This window comes from Triticum aestivum, chromosome 7B, assembly GCF_018294505.1.
Source record: "Triticum aestivum cultivar Chinese Spring chromosome 7B, IWGSC CS RefSeq v2.1, whole genome shotgun sequence".
NCBI lineage: Eukaryota > Viridiplantae > Streptophyta > Magnoliopsida > Poales > Poaceae > Triticum > Triticum aestivum.
In genome coordinates this window covers 90071947-90079586 of record NC_057813.1, presented here as the reverse complement: position 1 = coordinate 90079586, position 7640 = coordinate 90071947, and the positions used below count along the sequence as shown (strand labels likewise).

The 7640-nt window shown below is 47.7% G+C and overlaps 1 long non-coding RNA gene across 1 annotated transcript; it reads left to right on the top strand.

Moving 5' to 3' along the window:
• Positions 1-1933: 1933 nt before the first annotated feature.
• LOC123162776 (uncharacterized) lies at positions 1934-7147 on the top strand. Its single transcript, XR_006481473.1, has 5 exons — positions 1934-4538; positions 4656-4754; positions 4836-4900; positions 4970-6084; positions 6168-7147. It is a non-coding gene; the product is annotated as an uncharacterized lncRNA (long non-coding RNA).
• Positions 7148-7640: the final 493 nt, after the last annotated feature.

Below are 7640 nucleotides of genomic sequence, written 5' to 3'. Positions count from 1 at the left end.
GACGTCGCTGGAGCCCCCCTCGCCGGACTACTCCTCTCCATCGACCTCGTCCCCGTCGACCTCCCCGACCTTCCCTGAGCACATTGCCCCGTCCCTACTCCACTCCGTGAGCTCCGCCTCGCCCCGCCCCTCCTCTCTGTCCCGTTCCGGCCGCGCCTGATGCGTGCCCGCGGTCACGGCGCCCCGGCCCGCGCCCACCGTGGCCTCGCCCCGCCCGGCGTACCCCCGTACGCGCTCACCCGTGGCCTTGCTCCCCTGCTCGCGCCGCGGCATCGCTCGGTGCCGCCAGCCACCGCAGCCCGCTCCTCCCTCCGTCCGCCCCTGTCCCGTCGCCATCCCCGTCCTCCGCCCGGTTGGCGCCCGGCGCCCCACCGTGGCCGTGGCCGCGTGCCGTCCCCCGCACGCCGCTCGGGGCCGCGCCCCGCCCCTGTCCCTGCTTCTCGGCCTCCCTCACGCTCGCGCGCGCCCGACCGCACTTGTTTCCGCCCCGGGCTGCGGCCTCCTCTCGCCAGCCCTCTCCGTCCCGCCCGCCGGCCGAACCCCGCTCCGGCAATGGCCTCGCAATGGGCCACTGCCCTCCCCTGCGCCGGCGCCCTGTCGGGTCCGCCCGTACTGGGCGTGCACCCGCTCGGGCGCATCCGATGCCTGCGCCCGAACCGCCCCGTAGCGCCCGTGCCCGTTAGGCCTTGGCCCTATGACAAGTGGGGCACACCCCAGAACAGTTTAATAAAAAAAGAAAAAAATAATAATAAATAAATAAATAAATAATGAAATTAATTAATTAACTTAATTAATTCTGATTAAATTAACCAATTAAGATTAATTGATGTATTGATTAATTAACTTAATTAACTACTATTAATTAGCTAATTAATTAGTATGACAGTGGGGCCCACCCCCTAATTTATTGTAATTAATTTAATTAAACATATTTAAATAAAATGTGTCACTGAACAATGGGACCCACTGGTCAGGTTGACCAGTCAACTTTGTTGACTGCTGATGTCAGCATGACATCATGCTGATGTCATTAATTCATTTTCGAATTAATTAAATAATTAATTCAATTCTAGAAATTAATAAAATCTTTAGAAAATCATATCTTTTAATCTGTAACTCGGATTAAAATATTTTCAACATGAAAGTTGCTCAGAACGACGAGGCGATTCCAGATACGTAACCCGTTCGTCCTCCACACACCCCTAACATATCAAACTCGCAACTTTCCCCCTTCGGTTCATCTGCCCGAAAATGCGAAACACCGGGGATATTTTCCCGGTTGTTTCCCCCTTCGCCTGTATCACTTACTACCGCGTTAGGGCATACCTAGCACCGCGTATTGCCTCGTTATATTTTGTGATGCTTTGTTTGCTCCGCATTTACTGTTTCTTCCCCCTCTTCTTCTCCAGTAGACCCCGAGACCGGCGCTGATGCCACCGAGTACGACTACGTCACCGATGACCCCTTCTTCTTGCCAGAGCAACCAGGCAAGCCCCCCCTGATCACCAGATATCGCCTATTCTACTCTATACTGCTTGCATTAGAGTAGTGTAGCATGTTACTGCTTTCCGTTATTCCTATCCTGATGCATAGCCCGTCCTTGCTACTACTGTTGTTACCTTTACCTGCAGTCCTACATGCTTAGTATAGGATGCTAGTATTCCATCAGTGGACCTATATTCTTGTCCGTCTGCTATGCTATACTATCGGGCTGTGATCACTTGGGAGGTGATCGCGGACATATACTATATACTTTACACTGTTACATTACCTGTGATACTGTTCGGAGATGGGGGCTGAAAGGACAGGTGGCTCCATCCCTGTAGAGGTGGGCCTGGGTTCCCGACGGCCCCTGTCATGGTTTTGTCACGGCAGATGTCCTCGTGAAAGGACTTAGTCGTGGAGCCATCGCTACGGGTTAACTTGAAGGGGTTAAAGCGGACGCAAAGACACAAGGGTTTATACTAGTTCGGCCCCTTCGATGAAGGTAAAAGCCTACGTCTAGTTGTGATGGGATTGATGTGGTTTCGATGACTAGGGAGCAATAGCTTCGCCTAGGCCTCGAGTTATTGTCGTCTCTCCTGAACCGCCGCCGGGTCGTCCCCTTATATACACGGGTGACGCCCGTTGGTTCATAGAGTCCCAATACCGGTTCATACTTGTATCCGGGTTGGTTTCTCTCTACTTCTACCTTACAATACAAGTTTATGTAATTATGGCGGTTTGCCATTGCGGCCCTAATCCTCCTTTGGGCCGTGGGCCCCAAGCTAGTGGAACACCCTCTTCAAGACCTTCCTGGACTTCAGCATAGCCTAAGGTGAACCGGACCCTCCTGGCTGGTTTATACTTAGCAGCTATATCCTCCACATTAGGCCCCGGATTGATTTGAATTTATTCATGTCAATCTTCAACACTTCACAGATATCTTGTAAACATCCTCTCGTATTTTCATAAACCGCCATATTGTCTTCTCTTGAGAATTTTGTGAACCGCCGTGATGTCATCCTCCGAATCCTGTATCGGGCAGTCATGACGTCATCTCTGTATAAAAAATTAAAAGATTCCCTTCTCTTTAATGGCTATCGCGAAAACCGAGGCGACAGGCGCGCCCACTCGGCCGCTTCCGTTGCCTTGATTCTCGCGCCTGTCATTTATTTGCTTCCTTATAAATAAAGCCCGAGGGCTCCCTTTTCTCTTCCTCTTCCGCATCTTCTTCTTCCTCACGACGCCCCCGCTCTGAAGCTCCGCCGCCGTCCGCGACCTTCAAGATCTGCACTAACCGAGGCCGCTGCATCAACCAGAGTTGGATCAGAGGCTCATTGCCCCCTTCCGCCGTACTCTGCAGCGGTAAGTTCCTACTGCTCTTCGTTTTTAGATCTGCATTAGATTTTGCGAGTTCATCCGCATAACTCTTCATTTTTCTTCTTTATCCTACCTTCTGCCGCAGTAGTTTTGATCCAAAAAATAGTATAGATTTCCTACGGTAGTCATTTCGCATCTGCTTTTAATACTAGTAATCTTTTCATTTTCCTCTTGTGGAGAGTGCATCCTTCTCTGCTCTGCTTGAACGCTTTTTCAAGAACGCAGTAAAAACTGCTTTATAGATATGCGGTAGATCCAGATAGATTTGAACATTGTGTGAAACCTGTTTCTGTACACTTAGCAAAAAATCTTGGCCTTTCTGCCAATGGGTGGTTTAATCCTTTATGGTCAATCCGCCATATGCCATTAGCCCTCTCTTAAACCGATTATACCTTACATTGCATTTTCACCGGTTTAACATTGAATTTTCCACTTACAAACCGTAGACCATGAACCGGCACCTGTTTCAGCTCTCCCCTTCCAGAATGGCGAAACAATTTACTGCTTGCAATTGGGCTCCGTCCCGGATCACAGAGACACAACTCAATGGCTACATCACCACTGGCGTTTTAGCTTCAAAAAATACCCTCCACTGGCGAGTTCCGGGACCGGAATGTCCTCCTGAGCCCTAAGAAGGAGAGGTGATTATTTTTATGCAACACTTAGACCGGGGATTCAGCCCGCCCGGATCAAAAAAATTTCGGGATGTCCTGTCAAGCTTCCAGCTCCATCCACAAGATATTGGTCTGAACTCCGTGTCCAATATATGCAACTTCCAAGTATTCTGTGAAGTGTATCTCCAAGAAGAACCAACCGTAGAGTTGTTTCGAGATTTCTTTCATTTGAACCGCCATACAAAATTCTCAGATGGTCCTAACACAGAACTTGGCGGAGTTGCAATCCAAAAAAGGAAAGAAGTGGATTTTCCTCATGCCGCGCATCATAGCCATCCTAAAGATTGGAATCTGACCTGGTTCTATTGCCGGAACATTGCACCTGATGGGGAAAATCCCTTGCCGGGTTACCACCCGCACCGGCTTAGCAACAGCCATCCATTGCCTTCGCGCTTGTCCGCCGTAGAACGGAAAAATTTTGCTCCTCAAATTACCAAGCTCCGGGCTCTGATGGACAACGGTTTAACTGGCATCGACCTTGTCCGCTGCTGGGTTTCTTGGGGCATTTTACCATTAAGCCGCCGCCCCGGATTGATGCACGAATACACTGGCGACGTCAAAGATCCTCAGCGACATCATGAGCTACCAATAACTGAACTTGAAGTTACCGAAACAGTAAAGAAACTGCTCGATGAATCGATCTCTGTGTGCAGCCAAACCGGGTTGGCTCCATTCTGTGTTTCCAACAAACCGCCCGCGGTAAGATTCCTGCCATTATTCTATCGTTTCAACTCCATATTAATTGTATTGATCCCTTTGTGTTAACTGTCAGGCTAACAGCTCATTTTGGAAACGAACTAAACCGGCCCGGGTTCCTCGTGCCAAAACCAAGACTACCAAGAAAACCGGCAAGAGGAAAACCACCGAGTCTTCTGAACCGCCAGAAGACGAATCAGATGCTGAGATAGAATTTGACTTGCTTGTTTTTATCTTTCCATTCATCTTATTGACAATTACAATTCCCAGGATGATGCTGAGGCTAGCCAGGCAGAACCTGTTGAGGTAATCCTTCTTTCTTCTGATTCTGATCTTGTACCGGTTAAAAGAATCCGCCGCACAGTCCGGAAAGTGAAACAATCTCACTCCTATGCTCATTTGAATCCAAAATTTTCTTTAAAGACACAGCAAACTGAAGAACACCGTACAACCCGGCATAGCGGTCAACAGATTACATCGTCCGGTTTAGCTGACACGCCAACCCGGAAACGTCATCCAGAGGTGACTTGTTCTCCTGAAAAGCGTTATCCTTTGAAAGGTTTCTTCCGATGCCCTCTCAATCCGTCTGATCCGAATTACCAGGCTTCTTCCAACTCGTCTGGCGGTTCATCAACCACTCAGCTGCCTCCTCTCAAAGTTGCGGCTGGGTAAGTGTATTACTTACTTCATTCCTTGTATTTATCGGTTTATCATATTCTAACCTTTGATTGTTGCAGCACCAAGGCTCGACTTAGTAAGAAGGCCAAGATTGTTGACCCTACTGTGAATGTTGATCCGGAGCAAACCCCAGAGCATCATGGTGAAAAATCCCGAAGTAGCTGAAGATGATACTGCTGAGAAGAATGAAGATGCCAATGCTAATCCGCCAGTGGTTGAACCGGATATCCAAATTGATACTTCACATCCTCCTGCTCCTCCGAGTCCCACAGCAGAACAACGAGGCTCAACTGCTGATCCGCCAAGCCCGGGTATGAAAGCACCGAGCCCTGTTAAGAATGCTACTTTGGCCAGTCCAGCCCAAGATGATGATGTTGTAGTTACGGGCACCGTGTATAACGCCCCTGGTAATCCGGTGGCTCTAACAAAACATACTGCCAAGGAAGACTTCACTGCTATTAACAAAGGGAAGGAAAAGACCGATCTATCAGCTTAGATCTGTCTACCCAAGAACTTCATTCCGGTTTCCTGAACCGGCTGTACACAAGCCGTGATTATGAAGCCAGCTTAGTAAATCTGATGAAGGAACGCTTTGAGGTAAATATTTGTGCCCTTCTCTTGTACTTCATGCGTAGTAGCCCCCAAGGGCCGGTTTGTCCGTAGAAAAGGTAATCCAGGACTTTTAAAGCTCCTTGTTCGTATATAACAAACTCCTTGTGTACTCTTGATCAAACACACATTAGCCCCCAAGTGCCATGATTAAAACTTGTATTAATCCTTGGGACTTGTATTAGCAGTATAAAAAGTGATCCGCATTAGCCCCCAAGTGCCAAGTGTTTAACTGGTTGGACGCTTGGGACTTGAATAAATATATTGATTTGCTCTTTGTAATATTGCAGAAGGCAATAAGCCAACAAGCGTCACAAATCGTTGATCTTCAAGAGAATTTGAAATCACAACAGAAAGAAACTTCCAAAGCCAAAGATGAATTGAAGACCGCCTTAACCACCATGGAACAGCTTAAAGAATGGTTTAAATCTGAGCGAACCAGCTGGGATACTGAAAAAACAGATTTACTCAAACGTGTTGAGGATGCCGAAGCAGCTCTTAAACCGGTGATGGAAGAGCTTACTGGATTAGCGCCAAATCAACTCCATGACTTCAGCTGTATTTGGTAAGCAATTTTCCTCAAAGTTGTGATAGATTTCCGCTTTGAATTTTCCTCCGGATTAACCTGAACTTCTTAAACCGGTACAGGCAGGCGCATTGCTCATCTGGGCTCTGACCTGCGGAAGAAACTCAAGGCTGCGTATACACTGATTGAACAGTTGTACACCGGCACACAGCGGGTTATTTGCGCCACTTCTTACGACAATGCGGCTCCAACATTGATCAAGGACACGCTGGACCGGTTGTCTATGACGCCAGCACAGATAGAAGAAATGAAGCGATCTGCTGCCCGGGCTGGCGCATTATTGGCCCTAACTCGCGCCGAAGCATGGATAGTTGACCTTGATCCGGCTGATATAGCCAAAGGCTTCCCCAGTGCTCAACATAATGGTGAAGTATTTGATAATGATGCTCTCAAACGGGTAACAAGGAAGATGCGTCCTCTAGCGAGCCAATTGGCAGAAGAAGCCAACCTGGAGGTTCACCGCTCCTTTTATGATGCAAACAACAGACGGGTTGAAGCTGTCATTCCTGAAGTGCAGAACCTAATTCCCCCAACTCGTAAGCACACATACGCTCCTGACGTTGATCCGGCTGAGCTTATAAGTGAAGAGGCTGTCTTTCAGGCTTTAACCCGGATTGATTGGACCACCAATGACTTCCGGCCATTGGATGATGAGGAGGAGGCTGAACCGACGCCAGACGACCCATCTACTTCACGTCAACCTGGCGATGAAGCTTAAACCGCCAGATCGGTTTATACATCAGAAACTCTGTTATGAAACAATTCCAAATTCTTGGGTCTTTGGCTTGTAATAAACGTATCTGCTACCCCTGGTGTTGGTATGCCTTCGTGCATACTTTCTGCAAATTATGCTTTCCTTTGAATTGTCAATGATATTGTCATCTGCAAAGAAAATCTTAAAGCGTCGTTGCGGTTGTACCATCGATGGGTTATAATATTAAGGAAGTCAAGAAAATTTTCTTAAACTGAACATGTAATTAAATACAACAATATGTTGATACCTGCCACCATAAGGCATAGCAATTGGTCATGCCAATCTTAAAGCGGAGGTTCATAAACCTATATCATCAGAGAAACATGTGTTGTGTATATCAAGCCAGCTCATTATGTAAACCGTGCTTTGCTGTGACGAACCTCCTGTTTCTCCACAATGGTGTTTAACAGAGAGTAAACCGGGCAAATATTACTCCGAATTAAGGATGGACCGTATTCCGTCAATTGACAGGTTTGAATCGGTTTGAAACATTTGTCGGTTTAAAACTCACAACAAAAATAATAGTCATGTAAGAAAATATTTGAAACAAAAGGCAATAATAAAACCGTTTGCAAAAAAATGCTTTATCGAGCTGATCAGATGGTGTTACCGTGGTCGGACAGGACCAAGCCCCCCAATGGGTGTAGCAATGGTTCAAGTCAGCCAGGTCCCCAAATGAAACCATGGCATATATGCCGATCAAAAGGCATGGCATTGGTTCTGGTTCGACCAAGCCCCCAAGTGATTCAGTGGCCTTAGGCCGATCAAGAGGCATGACTGG